At 55.8% G+C, this 22894-nt stretch overlaps 1 protein-coding gene across 1 annotated transcript in view; it reads right to left on the bottom strand.

Moving 5' to 3' along the window:
• DAGLA (diacylglycerol lipase alpha) overlaps positions 1–11450 on the bottom strand; it is a 60270-nt gene extending 48820 nt beyond the window's left edge. Inside the window, exon 1 of the mRNA XM_047071501.1 lies at positions 11367–11450. The gene's annotated coding sequence lies outside the window, so the exon portion shown is untranslated. The remainder of the gene's footprint in view (positions 1–11366) is intronic.
• Between the last annotated feature and the right edge of the window lie 11444 nt (positions 11451–22894).

Below are 22894 nucleotides of genomic sequence, written 5' to 3'. Positions count from 1 at the left end.
CTAAGTGACTTGGTTAAGGTCTCACGAGCACCGCAGGCAGGAGATGTGACAGGAAGCGGACGGCCCAGCCTCAGAGCCCGAGCTCCCAACCCAGCATCCCAACACTCCCTGTGGCTCCCAGCTGGAATCTCCACAACCACTCTGCCAGGTGGGCTCGAGCTCTCCACTTTGTGGGTGGGACCTCAGGGGGCTGGGGACGTCAGGCGACGGTAAGCCGTCCCTGGGAGACGGTGGACCTGGAGCCTACCCCGTTTGCCGGGTCCGCACCCGTGTTCGCTCCCTCCGGCCCACTCTGTCTGTGGCGTGGAGCCAGGGCACAGGGCCTGGGTGGGGTGCCCGCCTCCAAAGCCCGCAGCCTCTGCAGACATGGTTGGGGGGCAGGAAATGGGAAGTGGGGTGGAGGAATCAGGAACTCAGTTTGGTCTGAGGACGTTCTTTTTTCACAGCCAGACTCAGTCCTGTGTGCCTTTTGAAAGGAAGGAGAGAGCAGCTGTGCTCAGCCCAACGAGGCCGGCCTCTTTCAACCTTCCAGTTGCTGCCATTTCCAATTACAACTTCAGAGGGCTCCTGTAATTTATACATCCCAGGATGCACTGCTCCAGCTGCTTTATGATGGGAGTTCGTTACACCATTAAGGTTAAACTTTTATAAAGTACTGAGCAGGTGGTGGGCTAGGTGCCCGGCTTAGTTACCGCTGCCGGAAGCTTGCTGAATGGGGTTCACCTGGGGAAGGGCGGGGGCAGGCTCTCTACAGGGGCCGAGAAGTGGAGAAGGCGGCTCCAGGGACCAGGGGCCGTCCATCAGCCCGTTTATCAAACCGTATGGTGGCGCAGGTAGGCAGCATGGAGAACCACCTGCAAGAGCCCAACATTACCGGCGGGGGCATGTGGGGCGAGAGGAACGATCCTCTGTGCGCCTGAGAGCTGCCTGCCAAGGCCGGCGGGGTGCGGGGTCGGACGCGGTGGCCTGCCCCCGGGGACTGGCAGGGCTTCCCGGCAGTGGGGGAGGCTGCTCTCTCGGCAACGGGGTGGCCAAAGGGGAGCCTTCCTTTTGTGGGAACCTGCTCTTCCCGTGGCTCAGAGGGGCCCCAAACCCGACACAAGGTGGGAGGGCGAGAAGGAACGCGCCGAGAGCAGGGGCCAGATGGAAAAGGGCCTGCGGTCTGCCGGCTGCAAACTTGAGGCCGTCAGCGGAACCCCTTCAATTCTGCGAGGAGGCCGAGGTCTTTGACCTGTCCCTCTGCTGTAAACTGTGGGTGCTTCCCTCTTCAGGACGGGTGGGTACTGCCCTGAGCGCAGAGCCTAGTGCCGGGCGAGTGGCCGCTGTCCCCAACCTTTGCGTTAAATGAATTACTGCACAGAAAGCATAGACGACTGGCCTTGCTGGGAAAGCTTTGCTCATGTTGCCGTTGTTACATCTGTAAGACCTGTGTTACAGCTCAGTCCCCGACCTGGGAACTCCCAGAGGACCAGGTGAAAACTCTTACGATTCTCAGCTCCAGGCCCAAGCTGAGCACGCCATACGTGCTTGATAAACAAATGTCCCTGAAAGAACCGGGTGGACAGAGGGGGCACAGCTCTTCTCCACAGCCTGGCCCCCATCCCGGGGAAGGAGGTGGAGAAAGACGGAGTTCTTTGCCAAGGTATGAAACTGAAGCAACCTCCTGAGACAAATTCCGTGGCTTCCCAGAAGGAAAGAGACTTCAGGTGCGGCTGTTTTTCTGGCTCCAGGAAACTGGGGTTGACTCTGGCCTTTTCCTTCTCCTTCAGGATTTGCGGCCACTGGAACCTGAAGCCTCTGCTGGGGCTCTGGGGACCCCCCCAGGGTGGGTTCCCCGTGGCTGCCAGCCCGTTCCCCTCGGCAGCAGTGGCCTGCTTCTGCAGTCACCGGAGTGGCTGCCCATGTGGCAGGCTCCCGAGACCGAAGGGGGACGTGACAGGACTCTGGATTTGTCAAGGTTGCCAATGTTCTTGGCAGGGGCCAAATCGTGACCCTCCCCCCACCCTTAGGGTGCACCGTCTGACCCCCAGCTGAGTGGAACCGGAGGGGCTGAGAGGCCACCTCTTTGCACAGGAGGGTCAGAGGGTCTCCGAGGAAAGACACCGGCTTCCCCCAAAAGCCTTAGGGGAGGAGGAGGTGTACAAAAAGCAGACGGAGGGAAGAGGTGCCAAGGGGAAAGAAAGCAACACAGGAGAGAAACCAAAAGGAACGCGGGGTGGGGGGTGGGGACCAGCCTGAGGATGGTTAAGACGCCAGAGGGAAAGTGGGACGCTGCCAGCCCTGAGAAGTGGCCCAGAAGTGGGAGGGGACTGAAGGAAGCCCGAGGGGCTGGCCTGCATCACAGGAGAGGGCCCAGGGTTGCCTGGCTGCAGAGGAGACACAGCCTCAGGAAAGGGAGGGTGTCCGGTCAGCTTAGCGCCCACCTGGGCTGACAGAGAAGAGTTGAAATCATCATAATTGATCACAGCATGTAACATGTCTTGAATACCTACGCTGTTCTTGGCACTGGGCAGAACTTCTAAGGTGGTATCTCATTGGGTCCTGACGGCGGCCACACTCCATGAGAGCCCCATTTTCGAGATGAAGAAACTGAGGATCGGCGGTTAAGTGACCTGCCCAAGTAGTAGCAGACTCAAATAAAGCTCCACCTTTATGCTGAGGTCCATGCTGGCAGGCCTATGCTGTGCTAATTTTATTATTTTTAGTTTTTAATTTTTTTAATGTTTATTTTTGAGAGAGAGAGAGAGAACAAGGGCAAGGGAGGGGCTGAGAGAGGGAGACAGAATCCTTAGCAGGCTCCGGGCTCTGAGCAGTCAGCACAGAGCCTGACACGGGGCTCGAATTCGCAAGCTGTGAGATCACGACCTGAGCAGCGGAAGTCAGATGCTTAACCGACCGACCGACCGACCGACCGACCGGGAGCCGCCCAGGTGCCCCACCCCCATGCTATGCTAATTTTAAAGAAAGAAACGGAGAATGAATGAGAAGGGCATAAGCCAAGGAGCTGACGGGTGGCATGGTCTTGGAGACCAGCGGTCCTGGGAGGTGAGGCCGGCAGGTGCTGACTGGAGGCAGCACACGCGGGGTGACCGGCGCCTGCAGCTGAACCAGGGCAGTCCCCTCAGCTGCCGATGGGCCTGGGGCTGCCTGCAGATTCTGCGGCCTGGCCTGCCCTGAACTGCGGGGACAGCTGTCCCAGGGCAGTGTAGGAGCCTGCGCGAGGTGGGAGCTGGCTGAAGGGCGTGCCGGGGGGAGCCTGATGTAATCCCGGCTGCAGGAGGCGGAAACTTGGGAAGTGAAACGTCATCTAACAGCAGCCTGGCCGCAGACTTCCAACAGCCGTGCCAGGCGTGCCCCACCCCTACCCACTGAGATCTCTGCCCTCTTCTTCTGGCCCAGGGGGGCACTGGCAGCCCAGATCGTGTTCCCCAGGCCCGGCCCGGCGCTGAAACGTGCTCGGAGTAAAGCTGATGGGAAAGCAGAGGACTCCTAGCCAACGCCCTGGGAACCCTGCCACGGAGAGGCTGACGGTCTCACTGTTTTCCGGAACAGACGCAGGGCTCACCTCTTCACTGGGCTTTCCGCATTATTTTGAGGGGTGAGGGGAGGTCCAAGCGGCTGCCGGGCAAACTATCTCCTTCCTCGCTGAACCTAGCCTGAACTGACCTAGTCAGGCTGCCCAGATGAGAGGGGTTGTGGGGCCCAGAACCACCAGGAAGGCCTCCTGCATTTCCATCCAACCCGAGGACCCAGTGCGTGAGGGACCACCTCGAAGGAACCAGGACTACTCAGCCAACGGGGACACCGGACTAGAGCCTGGCACCCACTCTAGGGACCTCCTGCCCAGCTCTTGGCCACACAGGGTCCTTGAGCAAGTTCTTGCCAGCTAGCAAGCCACGGAGTTCATCAGCCCATCCAGGGAGGCTCAGAAGGTGGGCACAGATCCCCTGGCCTGGGTTTCTGCATCCAGCCTTAAGCATTCCTGGCCTTCATGCCAACTCTTGGATCCCATACACAAGCAATCTAACCCTTGATTAGCACAGTGTCTGTCCTATCCCGCATCGCCTCTGAGCGTGGGGGCAGCCAGTGAAGGAGAGAGAATAAATACCACGGTTGCTGATATACAAACAGGGCAACTGAGGCTCAGAGGGGCTGAGTGACTCATGTGAAGCTGCCCAGCTGAGCCAAGAGCAGAATCCGGGCCCGAGCCCTTCTCACGCCTTGCCGTCTCCCTAAAATCACCCACCCCATGCGAGTGGGCACTCCTGGTCCCCACAGCAAAGGAGGGGGTGCCGATGTAGGCCAGCACTCGGCCAAGTAGGAGAAAGGGGAGGTGGCCATTGGATAAACATACAGACATGCAATAAACAAACAGGCCCAAGGAGATGGAGAGATGGAGTGAGAGGGGATTACAGGGAGAGATTACAGCAGGAATCTCAAGGCTGCTAGGGTCCAAATCCTGGCTCTGCCATCTATTAGCTGAGTGCCCAGAACACATTTCTTGTTTTGTTGGTTTATTTTGAGAGAGAGAGAGAGAGAGAGAGAGCCAGCACACGTGAGAGTGGGGTGAAGGGCAGAGAGAGGAGAGAGAATCCCAAGAAGGCTCCGTGCTGTCAGCATAGCGCCCGACGTGGGGCTCGAACTCATGAAACCGTGAGATCACAGCCTGAGCCGAAATCAAGAGTCGGACGCTCAACCAAAGGAGCCACCTAGGCCCCCAACCAGAGCACTTCTAAACCTCATCTGTAGAATGGGTTGTTATCACCTGCCTCTTGGGATGGTTATAAGGATTCAACGAGCTAATGTATGAAAAGTGCTTAGCATGGCACCTGGCTCTTATCTCACTCAGTAAGTGCCATTTTGCTCGTTAGCCTTCAGTGAGGATATGGATTAGGGAGGGGGACAAGCCATCAACACGTAACAAGACACACTCTCCGGATGTCGGTGCTACATGCCCCGATGTTAGCCAGGACAGCCCTGGAGTTCAGGGGAGCAGAAGAAAGGCTTCACAGGGGAACGGCCTGAAGGAGAGGCCGGGGTCCTGGTCTCACACCTGGCTCCCCATCTACTTGCCTTGTGTCCTCAAGGAGGTAACTCGACCTCCCGAAGCTGCCTGTAAGACAGGGGTCGGGGAGACGAAGGAGTGGAGGGGGCTGCCCGAAGCAAGGAGTAAATGAGACCCTCTACACACTGTGCCGGGTTAGTTCCCCCACATTCACAAAATGGAAATGATTATTATTACTGTTACAACGTGGCCGAGCAAAGCCCCCTGGAGACAGAAGCCCCGGCGTCTTCTCAGACCCCCAAACCTGAAAGAGTTTGACAAGAGCCAGGTGCAGGGCTCTGTCCCCAGGGGTGAGGCCCAGAGAAGCAGCCCCGCAGTGCTCACCCCACCGTGTGGCCTGCCCAGCAGGGGAGCCATGTGCTCAAAGGTACAGGGTGAATTGTATATAATGAAGGCACATCAATAATAAATTAACCTCAAGTAAGTCCAGGAACATCAATCATAAATTAATTAAATGGCTCCAGGAGAGGCAACGACAAGGGGCCTTTTCGGGATGAATAGAAGCAGTGTCCTGCCTCCCCTTACGACAGCCTCGGCCCACCCTTCCCCAGCCCCCTGCCCGGAGCGCCCTGCCACCAGGAGCATTTTCAGGTGCTGGGACCGGCTCTCCCAAGCGGCCCCCAAGAACACCGGTGCAGACGAGCCCTGTCTTCCTCCCACCTGCCCCCCAGCTTAGAGAATTCGCAAACGCTGAAAGGGTTTTGATGAAACTTCCCAGAATAGTAACCTCCTGGGCTGAACTCAGGCAGGCGAAATTTCAAGGGGTAATTTGGTGAGAAAATGATCAAACGCCTGGAAATAAATGCTAGGAACACTGGAACCCCTTCGATGGGTCCTCGGGGATGAGAACAGCCTTGCGGGCGGAACAACCAGCCTCCCGGGGGTCCCTGAAGGCCACTCCTCAAACTCCTGGCCTGGAGTGGCCTAGAGCCTCTAGGAATCGAGGCAGCTGAAAGTCAAGGGTGGGAAACGCATCTCAGGCTGAGACAGAATCCGGGCCCCGAACCCTTCACACGCCTTGCCGTCTCCCTAAAATCACCCAGCCCAGCTCTGATCTGGGGCCTGGCCCCCAGGCCCTCCCCCGTGCCCACCTCTTACAGACCACCAGCCGGCCACCCTCTTGCTCAGAACACTTCAGTGGCTGCCCATGTTTTCCACAGACCCAACCTGCAGCCCTGCCGTCATGTTCCCGGGGACCCAGCTCCAAGTCATGGTGTCAACCCCAGCTTTCACTGCTTCCGTGTCGTGCGCCCTCCACTCAAGCCAGACCACAACGAGCCAGCGGCTTATTTTCCCAGCCACACCCTCCACTGCTGCTGCTTCCTCTACCATCACCTGGATGGCCCAGGTTAAAGGCCAGCGCCACCCGAGTCTCCGCCGACCTCCCTGGTCCAAGTTCCTCAATCTCCTTTGACCTCCGGCGGGCCCCCTCTTGGAAGTGCAGCACAGACCTTCATGTCCGTTGCGAACCTTCTCCATAGATTTCGAACGCCTGGAGGGCAGAACCTGAATCTTACAGGGTCTGGTATGGCCTCACTGCGCCCAAACCGCTGTAAGCGCTCAGGAAAAGACCACTGCCGCATCCAAGTGGAAACCGTCCCCAGGGGTCAACGCATTATTCCCATGTTTCTGTTGACAGATTAGCAAGATTCCATCCATGCCAAGGGTGGGGTGGAGCTGACTTCCTCATCAAGAAAAGGGACATGACCTATTACAGCTTCCTTGATGCTAATATATGCAGATCACGATGTAACTGCTTTTCTATGGAAAAGATTCTGATTACAAGAGCAAAAAACGTGTGTGTGAGTGTGTGTGTGTGTGTGTGTGTGTGTGTGTGTGTGTGTGTCTGTGTTCTTGCTTTCATCATGATCTTTCTACTCGCCAGACATTATTAGGCCGTGGAAACCTTACTGGTGGGAGGTTTTACTGTCCCTATCTTACAGATGAGGAAACTGAGGTATAGAGAGGTACGAGGATTCAAAGCCGGGTCTGTTGGACCCCAGAGCCCCAAGTCTTTACGCCCGTGGCTATCATGCCGTCTTCTGTCATCCGACTGGACTATCCCCAGCTGACTTCCAGGGGGCTTGAGGAGAAGCAGGGACACAGGCCTGCGCGAGCACATATGGGAGCTGGGGAGCCACGCCTCCAGCCTGGGCTTCCTTCTAAGGAATACCGAGAAAGCAGGAAGGCTCCTTCCGCAGGAATCACAACAGGAGACGTTACCCGCCCCCCAGCTGGAAGGCGGACTCCCCCCTGCTCCCACTGTTCTCTCCTGCTCCCTGGAGCCCAACAACGCCCCCTGCTCCTCACACCCACTGACACCAGGCCAGCCAGACACAGGAGCCCACGAGTTCCCACACCGCCAGGCGCTCCACACCCCCTCAGCCCTCACTTCCCACAGAAAGCTACGGGCACACGCGGCTACACACACGTGCAATCCCCGGGCGGCCCTGCCTGGGGAACAGCCCCACCCCTGCTCATCCCAACCCGCCAGCCCGCCAGCCAGCCCAGGGAGGGCTTGGGCCTTCCTGCCAAGCACCCTCCTCACCTGTGGCCACGGCGCGCGCGCTCCCCTCCGCCTCATCTCCAAGGTCCCCGGGGGTAGGACAGTCGCCCCGGTCTTCCTCACTTACACGCACGCTCCCCCTGTCCGCCCCAGAGACATCCAGCCCCGCCAAAGTCGGCATCAGAAAGGAAAAAAAGAAAATCAAGATAAACAGTTGTCAGCCCTGCCCGCTGGGGAGGTAACCACATCCTGCAATGTCCTGGGCTCCGTGGTTCTACGAGATTTATCTTCCTCTGACCACACGCTCATTGATGTTTTCCCCCAGCGCTACTTGCCTGGTCCGCTAGCGTGTAATGTAAAGCGATTCCAGTGAGAAGCTGAACTCAGGTGGAGGGCTGGGCCAACAGGTGATTAAACCCAGAGGTCCCCCTCTGGTCCCTGGCAGAGGGACTGGGGGACGAGTGGCTTCCAGCGCCAGGCTTCGCCTCCAGCCGTGGCTGGCTGGCCTGGCACTCTGAGCGCTGGTCCAGAATCCTCTGTCCAGAGATGCCCGATTCCCTGGCACCCCTGAGGCAGAGCAGCCGGGCACCATGATTTATGAGGCAGCTGAGGAAGGAAGGTTGCCAGGAGCTGACTTAAGCAACTTTTGGAGAAACACGGACAAAAGCAACGGGAACAGGACTGAGGACCAGAGTTGAAAAGATCTCGGCTCCAGAGGGCTGCTCGCCCTTGATGTCCATTCCTATGTGACTAGCCCCCCGCCCCAGCTGGAATCTGCTCAAAAGCAGCATCTGTGCCCAAAGACAAGGGGTGGTGACCCGGCTGGGCTCCCTACTGCCTCAAAACCCTGAAGACTCTGGAAGAAAGCTCAGCTCTGCTTTTGGGGAACAGAGGCCAACTCTTCCTCTCGGCGTCTCCGATCTGCCCCGCCTGCCACCCAGCTCTGCTGTGCAGAGTCCCAGCATCCCGAGCAGATGGCAAGGGGTGGCTGCAAAGGGCTCCTGAAGCCCAAGACCAGAAGGCTGAGCCATAAATCAGAACAAACAGGCCGGAGGTGTGGACGGTGAGCTGAGGGGACTTGAATGCTGAATATTCACAACAGGGAGGCTCCAGGCTTCCTCTTGCAGAGAGGGCAACTCCCGGGGAGGCAGAGAAGGGCACCGCGGGGAGCATGCGGGACAGGCCTCGGACCCCTCCCACCCACCTGGAGCGCATGGCCCGGGAAGCTCTAACAGTGTCCAGGCGGCAGCCGCTGGGGCAGACTGAGTCCCAGGGCAGGGAAAAGTCAGCTCACCACCCTGGGTCTCGAAGAGCCACGTCCCTCCTCCACCCACGAGGCTTGACCCTGCGGCCCGGACGTGGAGCAAAAACTTTCTCCCTCCGGGAGCAAGCTGGTCCAACGGGTTGCTGGCTAAAACAGACACTCAACGTGCAACGCTTGAGAAATGGGCCTGGGCTCCCGGGGTCTGTAATCCAGCCTGTGGTCGGGAACTAGGCCCCTCGAGGCAGAAAGCTAAGCGATCTGCCGCCGCCCTCATCGTCCCCGCGTGGGAAGGCCCTTCACAGACAGAAGTGGGGCCGTGTCAGGTGAGACGTCCCGGGGAACTCGTGCCACGCGCATCCACCCCCGGAAGACCCCTCCGAGGAGGCCCTCGCCCCTTCTCCTTGCCCGGCGTGTCCAGTGGCGTTCCCCCCACCCCCCACGGCCCCCAGCCCTCCCGTCACGCCGCCCCAACCTCCCCGGCAGGACCACCCAGCCCTGCGTCCACTCTGGTGGCTCTGACCCACTTTGCTTTCCTCAGGCCACAGCCCCAAAGACGCTGATGCGCCTGCTCCCCACCCCCACCCTCAGCACCCGGAGCCAAAGGAAATTCTCAAGAGAAAACACAACACTTCCAAGTCTCCCTCCCACACAGGTATCCCAGATCTGTCAGCCACAGACACCTCCCGGCCCTGTGCGACCATGAGGCGTGTCTGGAGAGCAAGAGAAGGGCTTCCTCCCGCTCCCACCACTCCTGCAGGACCCCACGGTTGCTGCGGCCACGCTCGGGACCGTCCTCGGGAGACCTGGGGCCTGGTTCCAGCTCAGCAGCTGACTCACACTGTCAACAGATCCCACTTTTCCCCCACCAGGAGCCTTTACACTCAGGGCCTCTAATTCCCTGTGACAGGCTCTCTCTCGACTTTCCAGCTGCCTTCCTCCCCAGTCACATTCCAGGCCTCCATTTCTATGGCCTCCACCCTGGGTCTCTTTACCTGGCGAGAATCCCTGACCTTCGTACAGCCTTGCACCGTTTACAAAGGGCTTCCCGGCGTACCATCTCCTTTCCTCCTCCATGACCGCTTGGCCACAGGGATCTGAGAGGGAAAGTCACCTGCCCAAGGTCACACAGCTTAAGACTGGAGTTTAAGTTCTCTGGCTCCAAACACACTGGACGACACGCCGGCTTCAAGCATCTCAGCGGCACCTCCCACCCAGCACCCACCCCGTCCTCAAACTTCCCCGGAGCTCTGTAAATTGGCCCCTCTGAGACGTAGGAGAGCATGTGATGCTGAGTGAGACCCTCCTTCAAAACTTCCCAAAAGACTGGTGCAGGCAGGCGCAACCCTAGCACACTCCCAGTAGCTGCAGAGTCATCTTTCAAAGCACCTTTCCAAACGGTCCTCTGGACCCAAAGCCTTCCAAGCATCAAAGAGGAGAGGCAACTGTCCCAGATACCCCGAAGCGAACCATGAACCCACAGAGAAGACAGGGCCTGGAGAATACAGATAGATGGTGCGCCCGCCTCTCGCGGGGCTCCGACGCGGGTCACCTCTCAGCCCTGTACGTTTCTCGTGACACACGTTCAAAGACAGTGATCACTGCTGAGAACCATCTCCCCCCCCCACCACCCGCCCCCACCCCCACCGCTTCCTCCTTCCCCAAAGCTGGATGAGTACATGAGCCCAGGACAATGCTGGTACCTGGTCAGGTTTCCATCTGGGTCACCACTGGGTTCCTCGTGGTCGAAACATCTCCTGGCATCTCTCTTTCACGTCCGTTATAAAGGACACCAACCTTCTCCCAGCCTTCCTCCTTCTTCAGCTCAGTGTACCCAACAGGCACTAAAAGTGGGCCCCCGTGACAGAGGCAACGCTCCTCATCACTACCAGAGCAATGATCCATCAGGGTCTGGGGGCCGTGGAGTCTCCCCTCACGGGGCCAAGCAGCCCCCCACCCCCACCCCGGCACCACGCTGTGCCAAGGCCATTTCTCACAGTCGCTCCAGGAACTCCTGCCATGCTGAGGGCGCCAATTCTTCAAGTCCAGGTGCCATCACTCCAGACCGTGTCAGGCCAGAACCATCCAACACCCTAGCAATGGCAGCACGTCCTCACACCCATGCCAGAGCACCACCACGCGCCGAGGAACTGGCCACTGGCACTCCGGAACCAAGTCCTGGTGCTGTGCCCATCACCTACCTGCACAGGAGGCTGCACCCGCCTCACACCTGGGCGGCCACCACCACGCCAGGGTGGGGGTGAGTCTTCTGACACCCGCGCCAGGGAGACCACGCTGCCTGTGCCAGACCCACGCTGCCCACGCCCGTGCCACGGGTGTCACCATCCCACACCGCTGCCGGGGGCCGCATGGATCTCACACCTGCCACGGGCGCCCGCGGCAGCCGCACCTCTGCCGGCGGACCCGTCGGGCTGGCCACCGCGCGCCCCGGACACTGCCCCAGCCCGTCGCGCCGCTCGCACCGCGCCCGCGCGCCGGGGCCCCGGCCCGCCGCGCCCGCGGCTCCCCCTTACCTCCCGCCCTCCGCAGGGCTCGGCCCGCCGCCGCTGCCGCGACCGCCACCTCCATCCTGGGCTCCCCAAGGCCCCGATTCACTAACGCCGCTTCCGCAGGGCGCCGGCGCCGGCGCGAAGGCCGCCTCCGCCCCCCGGGGGACGCTGCGTCCTTTACGTAAACCCCACTCCGCCGCCAGCGGTGACCATGGCGACGGCCGTGGGGCGGCAGCGCCCCCTGGTGCCAGGGAGGGGAGCGGCGCCGTGGCCGGAGCGAGTCGGAGCCTTTCGCAGGCGCGGGGCCGGGTGCGTGGGGGCGGTGGGCGCCCCGCTCGGGCCGCGACGGGGGCTCCGTAGGCGGCCGGGAGGGGCAGGACCCGCGGCGCTGCACGCGGGGAAGGGAAAAACGCCCGGGTCCACCTCCTTCAGGTCCCGCGTGACCGGGTTTAGCGTGGGAGAGGCAAAAAAGCAAGTAGGATCACTGGAGAACTGGTTCATTTGTGGGGAGGAAAGAGAGAGATGGGTTCCACCTCCTCGGGGGGAGGGGGGCGACTGAATGGTCCTTGAGGGGTCGGAAACACTTCATCATTTGTATCCCGCCCCCATTGCCCATCCCCACGGTGCCCAGCATCGTGCCTGGCATCCAAAGGGGCCCTGGGGCAATTGTGAATTCCTGGTAAATGAAGAAAATCGCCCCTCCTATTCAGTTTCACACACCACACACACGCACACGCACACGCCCATTCATTGAAGCTGTAAATCACTTAACACACCTTAGCTGAGAGCTGCTCTTAAGCTGGGAGCATGTTACTGTCCCCATGCATTGTGCTTAGGTGGGGGTGGGGACAGTGGGTGGGCACGGAGAGAACCACAAGCCAGGCCCTGCCCTCAAGGAGCTCAGCCGACAGAGGAATGGGCAGCCACCATACAGGGTGCTTGTGCGGGAACTAAGCAACTAAGCGGAGAGGGCTCTTACAAGGGGCACGTGTGAGCAAGCCCTGGGGCAGGGAGTTGGGTCTGGAGGACTGGATGACCCAGCTGGGTCTCAAAGTTCCGGAAGAAATTCATCACAGGCAAAAAGGGGAGTAGTGTGTTTTCGCAGAGGAATTGCCTCTAAAACGTTTCCTGGGCCCTGTTGTTATCCCAAGAAAACAGGGTAACGGGCAGCGGCTCAGGGCAAATGAGAGCCACAGTGGAGCATAAGAAGCTGGGTGTAAGGGAGTCTGGGCTGGAGGGTCCGCCTGAAAATTACCTGGCCATCTGGGTTTCAAATGAGGGCGTCCAGAGCAGACTACCTCTCTGTTGAAGCGGGTGGAAGCTACTTCTAGAAGGAGTTCTGTGCTACTTGTGTTTATTTTGAAGGCAACCTCCAACTTAGGTTTAAAAAAAAAGGGGGGGGACGGGTGGGGGCGGGGCAAATAGTGGGTGGGATACCCGAGGGGATTCAAGGAAGAGCTGAGCCCTCTGAGCCTCAGGAAGGGCAGGGATCAGGGAGGCTTTAAGGACTGACTGTGCCGTAGCAGTTTGCAGACCTTTACTAGAGCATTGCGATTCATCAGAAACAAAACTGCCAAATCTGATGGCTCTTGGTTCCAAGTTCAAGATTCCCAGAAGAAAGAATCTTATTGGTCCAGCTTGGGCCATGGTCAATTATAGTACCTGCATACGACCCCTTAGCTGCCTGTGCACACAAATTTACATGTGTCCATACACACACACACAACGCGTGCACACACACGCCCTCTTTCCATTCATCCAGAGTTGTTCTCACCAAACAGGTTCCAAGATTCCATGACCAGATCCCTCCAGACTTGAGGTCATGGTTAAGACCCGACTCCAACTGCAAGGTGATGTCCATTTCTCCTCAAGTTCCATGATGAATCCATCTGGGCATCTAACAACTGAATTAAAGGGTACATTTAACCACCAACAATATAATATGTCTTTAAATTTTTCCTACTTTAAGGGTGTCACTGACACCATCGGGAGCACGTTAGAAATGCAGACTCCCAGGCCCAGGGAGCTCAGCGGGTTAAGATCCCCAGGTGATTTGTATCCACATTAGAGTTTGATATAAATATAACTGTGATATGACTGCTGTTCTAAACACTGGGGAGGAAAAGGAAAGATATGAAAGATGTTTTTTAATCGTGATCATTCCTATTTAAAAAGAAAAGGAGGGTCACCGGGGTGGCTCGGTTGGTTGTGTGTCCAACTCTGGATTTCGGCTCAGGTCGTGATCCCGGGGTCATGGGACCGAGTCCCGCGTCGGGCTCCTCACTGAGCGTGGAGCCCGCTTAAGATTCTCTGTCTCTCTTCCTCTGCCCCTCGCCCCTGCTCAGGCACTCTCTCTCTAAAAGAAAAGGAGGGAGGGTTAATTATTTTATCTTTAGCAACCGGTAACCAGCAAGAAAATACAGGTAGATGCTGCAGTCTCTATTTTTGCCGCTGGTTGCAAACTCCTAAACAGCGTTTATGACTTCCTCCCTCTGACTCCTTATTTCACGCTCCACTTGCCTCCCGCCTCGTCTGGTCGGGATTCTTGGCCTGGTGGATTGACACGTCTTCATCCTTGAGGGCCTGAACCACTGGCGCTGCCAGCTCTCAAGCATTGAAGCACGCCCCGTCTCCTTTTACCATTGGGCAGGATGATGGAGGAGGTGCTCCTTGGGGACCCTGGGTTCCACCCATACATCCTCCGTGTGTGTGTGATAAAGCTCCCCAAATGGCCGGATGGCAATCTCAGTTTCCAATTCAGTGGGACCATGATTGTGCTCCCCGGTGGAAATGTTCCTTCCTTCCGTTCTAAAGACAATCAAAACCCTGAGTTGTCTGAACAGGAAGCAGACAGAAGACATTTTGACGAGGGTGAGAGTCACCACTGTCATTTCCACCCCTACCTCGGAGAAGCAGACCAGTGTCTGGTTCAGAGCACATACTCCCCAGGGGCCTGACCTGGTCCGGCTACCAGGCTGAACTTTCTCTGCTCCAAGGCCATGCTCGGCTTTCCCGCTGAGTGCCTTCAAGGCCCAGTTCTGACAGTTTGGCCAGATGTCTCTGGACACAGCCACCGGCGCTGCAAGCAGACTGAAGTCAGCGAGGAGGACAATAGCGAGGCCACCAGAACGGGCCACAAGCCATGGACTGGTCCTGGTCCAGCTGCCAGGCTGTGTTCTCTCAGCCAAATTCCCACGCTGGCCTCAGTTTCCCTCTGGGCCTCAGTGGGGATAATAACATGGCTCCTCCTCCCAGGGGGGCCGTGCAGATTAACTAATTAATGAGTGTGACATCGTCTGCTTCTACAAAGGGGCTGATTAAATGCTGAGTGTTGTTATTAGAGCCACGGAGGGTGTGTGACAGGCAGAGTCGACTGGAGACAGATCTGCTCCCGTCGCCTCCTTCCCACCCCCTTCCTCCGTCTGCCCCATGCTCTGCAAGCTGAACATTTTGCAAGACAAAACCAAGATGATTTTTGGCACCCCAAAGACAGCGTATAACTTTTGCACATTTCCCCTGTACTGGAATGTGAGTCATGGCCGAGCTTCATAGCGTAATCTGTCTCCGACAGCTGGTACAGCTGTACCCTGCCCCAGCCCCTCAGCTCCCAGCAGCTGCAGAATGGGGTGACTTGGCCACTGATTGCATCAGGGTAGAGGTACCTGCGGAGAGACAACTGCAGAATTCCTGAGCTGGGCACCAACCCCCCGACTGCATTGCCCCATGGTCCCGGGGACCGAGTGACCACCTTTTTCCCAGCCTGAGGGACAGAGACCCAACATGGCACACCGGCTTCAGGTTGGGGGAACTCAAAGCATGCAGGGTTTCAACGTATAGAGTATCTGCTCATGGCCGTAAAAGATCCAATGACTGTATTTTAGCTTAGATGCAGGGTATAGGATACGTGGATGAAATCGCAACTCTGGGGCATGGTGACTTTCGCTGCAGCTTGTTCCCAGATGCACAGGTCCAGAGAGGTCCCCGAGTGAGACAGTGAATGTGACTTTCCCAGGAGCTGTTATGAGATGCTGAGTCTCCTTCCCTGAGCGTTGTAGGGTACTGGCTCCCACCCTGAGTCCTGGTACCTGTGATGGGGTAGGAAGGAATCACTCAGTCCCATCACCAGGTACATAAGCCTGCATCTGACAACCAAGAGGAATATTGTTTACCCAAATAGCACAAACTCAGCCTACCTACCTGGGGAAGTGCGAGAAAATCTCCAGAGGCTGAGCTGTCACACTCCCACAGGGAGAGCAATGAGCCAGGTGTGGGGACTAGGGAATGCATGTGAATTGGGGTTCGGGGCACCTGGAGCCAGCTTTGGATCATCCAGGGCACCTACTGGCGGGATTTCAGCCCTTCTGCCCTCGGAAAACTGCTGCCCTCCCTGCCTTCCTGTTCCTCCTGCTATGAGATACAGGAATGGGTCATGGGGTGGAGGGGGGGGGGTGGTGAATAGCCTGGAGGTGGAGGCCGGACTACCCAGGGATTAAAAGGTCTGAGATGCGCTGAGGTCCTGTGTAAGAATCGAGTTGTAAAAAAGAAGAAGGAGAAGAAGGAGAAGAGGCGGGAGAGGAAGAAGAGGGAGGAGGAGGAGGACGAGGAGGAAGCAAATTGTTCCTGCCCTACAGAAGGGAGCCTACAAGCCTATAACTGTTACCTCAGTGAGCTCAAGGAGCCATACGGTGATGGCGTGTTAATGGTGAAGATAATGAAGGAGGTGATAGTGTTGGTAGTTTGGGTGGTGGGGATGATAGGGAGGAGAGGGAGGGTTGATGGCTTCCAACGGGAAGTTCTGGGAGGCAGAACTCTATTCTCGCTTCATCCTCCATTCACTCGGGTATTGCCAGCACTTTCACTGTAATGCTCAGCGGATTGGGGGATCCCTGCATCTCATTAAACAAGCCTATTTGTAAGTGTCTGTTCCCTGATGGGTATTGTAGTAACTAGTTTTTCTCGTGGGGCACTGAGGAACTACAGGAGTGTAAACACAGATATCTCAGGGGAAAGCTTGCGTGCTTACTGACTAGTGCAACTCATCTGCACTTTCTGGACACACATCAGAAGAGTAGAGAGTCTGTCCTCTTGAGGAAGGTCACCCATCCACCCATTCACCCACCCACTCATTCCCCCGCCTGCCCCTTCACCCATCCATCTTGCCGTCCACCTATTCATCCACTCACCCATCCTTCTACCCAATCTGTCCATTACCCACCTAACCACCCATCCATTCATTCATCCATCTACCCACTGAATCTATCCATCCATCCATGATCCATCCATTCCTCCATCCATCGATCCATCCATCCATCTATTCATCCACTCATCCACACATCTGTTTGTCAACTCTTTCATCCATCCACCCATCCATTTATCCAACTATATCCTCAATCATGTCCTGTTGATTCTTCCTTCTAAATGTCTTTGAAACTACCCACTTCTGTCCATTTCTATCAGTACCACCCAATCCGGGGCACTTTGTCTCTCTTCAGGGCAACTGCAACAGACTCTTCACTGCTCTCACTTCTCTTCTACTTTCTATCCAATAGATGGAGAGACCTCGTACAAATGGACATCAGATTATATCACATGATTGCTTAAAATCATGCTGTGGTTTCCTATTGTTCTTAAAATACAGACCCCAATTCTTAAAAAGGATACAGTAAAGCATACAGCTTGATGAATTCATTCATGTATATACCTGTGACCACACCCAGACGAAGACACAGAACATTTCCAGTTCTTTGGGCAGTCAATCCCCACTGCCACCCCCAGAAGTAACCACTAATCAGACTTCTGTGTCACAGATTCGTTTTGTCAGTTCCTGAACTTCCTACAAATGGAATCATATACAGATGGTCCCCAACTTACCATGGTTCAACTTAAGATTATTCAACTTTACAATGGTGCAAAAGCAATACACAGTCAGTAGAAACCATACTTCAGATTTTGAATTTTGGTCTTTTCCCGAGCTCACAATGTGCCATGTGGTACTCTCGTAATGCTGGGCGATGGCGACAGGCTGCAGCTCCTGATCAGCCACACGATCACCAGGGTCAACCACTGATACACTACGACCATTCTGTCTTTCACCCTCAGTCTGGAACTCAATAAATTACATGAGATAGGCAATATTTTATTATAAAATAGACTTTGTGTGAGATGATTTTGCCCAACGGTAAGTTCGTGTCCGTGTTCTGAGCACAGTTGAGGGAGCCAAGGCTAAGCTATGATGTTCAGTGGGCGAGGGGCACTAAGTGCATTTTCAGCTTGGGGCGCCTGGATGGCTCAGTCAATTAAGGGTCCAACTTCGGCTCAGGTCATGATCTTGCGGTTCGTGGGTTCGAGCCCCGCGTCGGGCTCTGTGCCAACAGCTCAGAGCCTGCAGCCTGCTTCAGATTCTGTGTCTCCCTCTCTCTCTCTGCCCCTCCCCTGCTCATGCTCTGTCTGTCTTTCTAAAATAATAAACATTTTTAAAGAATTATAAATGCGCTTTCGACTTAACGAATATTTTCAATTTGTGAAGAGTTTGTTGGGATATAATCCCATCGTAAGTCAAGAAAGATCTATAGTGTGCACTCTTTTGGTCTGCCTTCTTTTGCTCAACATGAGGTCTGTGAGATTAATCCATGTTGCTGTGTTTCAGTAGGTCATACTGTGTAATATTTCATTAGATGAATATACTATGATTTGTCTGTTCTGCTATCGATGGATGTGTGGTCTTTTCCAGTTTGGTGCTCTAATGAATTAGGCTGACATGAATATTCTGGTACAAGTCTTTTGGTGAACATTGTGCCTCTTTCTCCTGGATGCAAGGTGGATTATGGCCCTCCGGTGATGTCACATCCTAACCCCCAGGGCCTGCAGATGTGTGACATTACATGGCAAAGGGGGAATTAAGACTGCTGTTGGAATTAAGTTTGCTAATCAGCTGCCCTTGAGATGGAGAGATTATCCTGGATCATCTGGGCGGGCCTACTGTAATCACAAGGGTGTCCTTACAAGTAGAAAAGGGAAGCTGAGTGAGGGAACTAGCAAGATGGCATCCAAAGACTCGCCCAGCCATTGCTGGCTTTGAAAATGAAGCAAGGAATGAGGACGGCCTCTAAGAGCCGGAAAAGGCAAGGAAATGGATCATCCCTTAGACCCTCCATGATGAACGCAGCCCTGCCGACATTTGGATTTTACCCCAGAGAGAACCATTTTGGACTTCTGACCTTTGGGATCTCAAGATAATGGAGTTTGTTTGTTTGTTTGTTTGTTTGTTTGTTTGTTTTAAGCCACTGAGTACGAGGCGATTTGTTCCAGCAGCAAGAGGAAGCTAATACAGGTAGGTGCTTAGGAATGGAATTGCTAGGCCATCGGATGGGCCAACGACGCAACTTCCTCTCAGGTTGTCCACCACCCAGCATGTCTGCCCTGCCAGCAGGCCCACCCCCACCTCGAGCCCCTTTCTGCTCTGTCCTCCACTGTCCAGCCACATGGGCTGCCCCAGCCACGCTGTCCCTCAGAGGTCTCTTTGCATATACGGGTCCCTCTGCTGGGTGTTCCCCCTCCCCAACTCTTTAGATACCAGTTCCCAGGATACTGCCTCAAGGGAGGAGATCAGTTTCCTTAATTGATGTGTTCTTTTAATCCGGGGCCCTGTCAAAGCAGACTCTGGGTCACCACTGTGTCCACAGCATGTCGTCCCCGTGCCTGGTACATAGTGGGCCCAAAGCAGCCACCTGCTCAGTGTTCAATGGATCCTTTCTGTTTGATAGGCAGGGGGAAGGGATGCAATGAGGAAGTCAGAGAGAGGGAAGGAGTGGAGGAGGGGGGGAGAAGACAGAAGGAGAGAGAAGGGATGAGACAGAGAGAGAAAAGCATACCCCCTGGAGGCCCCCCAGCCCTCCTTCCTCCCTCCTCTGCATTCTGGTTCACCAGCCAGCATCCCCAGGGCAAGAAAACTCTTGAAAACTTTTCATGTCGTTCAAACCCCCAGGAGGGAAATGATCTCTTAGTGAGAAAGGCCCAGTATTCCTTTACAGACAGCACTGATGCCTTTCCAGAGACCTGTGACTCATGCTCACTGCCTTGGAAACAAACAGTCAGCCTGGCCCCTGAGGCAGGAGGGATCTATAAGTAGGTGAAGTGACCAAGACTCGGAGAGGGACACTCAGTTGCCCAAGGCTCCCCCACATGTTAGAATCAGAGCTGAGACCTGAAAACAGGGCTCTCGCAAACAGGTCAGTGGTGAGGTTGCCAGATTTTGCAAATAAAAAGCCAGAGGCCCAATTACATTTGAATTTCAGGTGAACAACAAGTGATTTTTCAAGACAAGTATGCCCCAAATACTGCATGGACATACTTATACTAAAGGATTATCGTTGATCTGAAATTCACATTTAACCGGGCATCCTATATTTTATCTGGCCGTCCCGGCTGGGGGTGGGGGTTAGGGTAGGACTGAGGGGGAGGCCGGGATTAACCCCTTCTCCACTACCAAGCAGGCCTTTCTGGGAACCCGAGTCCCTGTGCCGTCCAGAACACCCAGCCTGCTTGTCCCCTCGACACCTCTGACCTTTTTGGCCTTCTTGAATCGCCCTCCTTGGCCTCTGAGCAGACTCTAGCCTTTTGCCAGGTCATTGGTTCTCAGCTAAGTAAGTGCCTTAGACCCATCTGCCCAGGCTGCACCCCAAGCCAATGACAGCAGAATCTCTGGGGGTTAGACTCAACATCAGGAGGGGTTTGTTGTTGTTGTTGTTTTTTAATGTTTCTTTATTTTTGAGAGAGACAGAGAGACAGAGAGACAGAGGACAAGCAGGGGAGAGGCAGAGAGAGGGAGAGACACAGAATCCAGAGCAGGCTCCAGGGTCCAAGCTGTCAACACGGAGCCTGACACGGGGCTCGAACTCACGGACCGCGACATCATGACCTGAGCCGAAGTCGGACGCTTAACCATCGGAGCCACTCAGGTGCCCCTAGCAGGACCCACATTTGTTCTGCCTCGTCCTCCTGGAAGGCCCTGGAACCTCTCCAGGCTTGGCTGCTCCCCTTCTGCAAGCCACTCTGCCACAGAGGTGTCTGCCTCCACTCCTCTCAGCCCCTCCTGGTTGACCGTGAGGCGTTTCAGTTACAGAGACTGATGGCGTCTGTGCGTCCCTGGAGTCAGCAGGAAAGCAGAGGTAGGACCCTCCCATTTGGGATCCCTGTGCCCCTGACGTGTTACCCACAGGTGATGGGATCTGGAGCACGCAGGGGAGCCACTTGGGGTCCCAGGAAAAGGGCCAGGCAGAAAGCGGTTGTTCTTTGAGCCTAATCCTCGAGGTGGGGTCAGATCTATTGGCTGTGGGTCTCTGTGGCCCCCCAGGCCCCCCCACCTTGACACACAGCATGCTCGTGATTACTTATCAGTAGCTATCTTCCCCACGGAACTCAACCCAAGGAGGGTTGGGGACTGGTCTGTCTTCTGTGTCCCCCACAGCTTAGCTGGTGGCTAGACCAGGGACTCAATTGATATCGGTGTAATTGGTGGATGAACCCTTAGCAATCATGAACTCCAACCCCATCCTTGTACAGATAAGGAAACAGAGGCACAGGAAGGGTGGGGCACCTGCCCCAGGTTGCACAGCTTGATGGAAGCCATTAGGACTAAAACTCAAGGCTCTAATTTCCATTCCAGGGCTTTGGCCGCTTGGTCCCCCTAGGTCCCCACCCCCTGTCCCTCACGCTCCAGCCCCCTCAGCCTGACTTGAGCCATCAGCTTCTCCTCCAATTGGGATTACTATTTCCCCCAACACACACACACACACACACACACACACACACACACACACACACACGCACACACTCTCTCCTTTCCCAAGGCTTTCTTTTCCGGGAAGGGTCAAGCTGACCCTGGCCGTGGGTGGGAAGACAGGCAAAGGCAGGAGGAAAGCTATATTCTGTGGGAGATTCCGGAAGTCGCTCCAGCCAGAAGCCTCCTCTACCAAACAAAAGCCCCACAGGGAGCGGGGAGAGCCGGAACTTCTATTTTGATAGGCCTCTGAGAGTGGACTTTGCCCTCTCTGAGAAAGTACCCCTGGGCTACCGAGCTCCCAGAACCTGCTTCTCCTGGGCCGGGCAAGAAGCTGGAAGGTGGATCTGCAGGCAGGCTTTGGTGCCACCTAAAGCCGGCTCTAGGGTCCAACCCCCGCCCCCACTTTTCTGGCTGTGAGACCCTCTTTGAGGCTCAGTTTCCCAGTCAGGAATATGGATCTAATCATAGTGCCCTGGTGGTGTGGTGGGAAGGATTCCAGGCGTGGCGCTTGGCACGCAGTAGGCCCTCAGCCAGGATGCTTTCCCTGGGCTTTCGGCGACAGACAAACGTGAGCATGCTTCGCAGAAACTCCGGGCCGATCCCCAGATGTCACACATCCCCTCCTGAGGTGTGAGTCAGAAGGTGACCGTTTTGGTAAATTTATGAACGACGGTGGCTTCCTAATGGGCTCCTTCAGAGACTTCCTTGTCTTTTGAAGTCCGTGTCCAGAGGGTAAGCAGGGCGGGGGGGGGGCACCGGAGGCAGCTTTGCTGTGGGTCCTCCTGGGAGGGTGGCTATCAGAGGGGACAGCCAGACAGGCTGGAGCGGGTGGGGCCAACCCAGGAAACCGCACGGCTGGCCTGGGATCACAGACACCCTTTCCTCAGTAGTTTTCAAAACTGTTTTTATTTGAGTGCAGCTGACACGCAACGTTACATTAGGGTCAGGTGTCAATGCAGTGGTTCGACAAGTTGATACATGATGCGACGCTCACCGCTAGTAAAGCCACCATCTGTCATCATACAATGCTATGACAGTGTCACTGTGTCCCTTACCCCGTGCCTTCTAGTCTTGTGACTTATTCATTCCCTAACTGGAAGCCCGAATCGTCCGCTCCCCTTCACCCGTTTTGCCCACCCCCACCCCTTCTTAGCAATTAAAAAAAAAATTGTGTGTGTGTGTGTGTGTGTGTGTGTGTGTGTGTGTGGTAAAATATCCACAGCATAAAACTAACCATTTTAAGCATTAAACATTTTTTAAATGTTCATGTATTTTTGAGAGAGAGAGAGAGACAGAGACAGAGTGCAAGCAGGGGAGGGTGCAGAGAGAGAAGGAGACAGAATCCGAAGCGGGCTCCAGGCTCCGAGCTGTCAGCACAGAGCCCGACGCGGGGCTCGAACCCACAAACTGTGAGATCATGACCTGAGCCGAAGTCAGATGCTCAACCGACTGAGCCACCCAGGCGTGCCCCCCGCCCCCTTTTTAACCATTTTTAAGTGACCAGCTGGGTGGCATTCAGTATATTCACAGTGTTGCACAACCATTTCAAGAATTATTTTCATCTTCCCTTCCTGAAACTCTATAACTATTAAATGAGAAGTCCCCGTTCCCACCCTGCTCGAGACCCCCACGACCACCACTCTGCTTTCTGTCTCTATGAACTTGACTACATCTAGGAACCTCTTGCAAGTAAAATCACACAATATTTGTCCTTTTGTGACTGGCTCACGTCACTTAGCACACTGTCTTCAAGGTCCTCCTTGTTGTAGTG

This window comes from Lynx rufus, unplaced genomic scaffold (assembly GCF_022079265.1).
Source record: "Lynx rufus isolate CCGP_SWC_20201006 ecotype Redwood Valley unplaced genomic scaffold, mLynRuf1.p SCAF_9, whole genome shotgun sequence".
NCBI classification, from domain to species: domain Eukaryota; kingdom Metazoa; phylum Chordata; class Mammalia; order Carnivora; family Felidae; genus Lynx; species Lynx rufus.
Note: the sequence above shows the minus strand (reverse complement) of the source record. Positions and strands in the feature narration are given on the sequence as shown.